Source organism: Colobus angolensis, unplaced genomic scaffold, assembly GCF_000951035.1.
Source record: "Colobus angolensis palliatus isolate OR3802 unplaced genomic scaffold, Cang.pa_1.0 Scaffold148, whole genome shotgun sequence".
Lineage (NCBI taxonomy): Eukaryota > Metazoa > Chordata > Mammalia > Primates > Cercopithecidae > Colobus > Colobus angolensis.
Window position 1 is genome coordinate 3427402 of NW_012114577.1, and position 217 is coordinate 3427618.

A 217-nucleotide genomic window follows, 5' to 3' on the forward strand; every position below is an offset into this window, starting at 1 on the left:
ATGCCACCACACTCAGCTAATTTTTGTATTTTTAGTAGAGACGGGATTTCACCATGTTGGTTATGCTGGTCTCAAACTCCTGACCTCATGAGTCGCCCACCTCGGCCTTCCAATGTGCTGGGATTACAGGTGTGAGCCACTGCGCCCGGCCTCTACAAGTGGGTTTTTTTTTTTTTTTTTTTGTAGAGACGGGGTTTCACCGTGTTAGCCAGGGTGG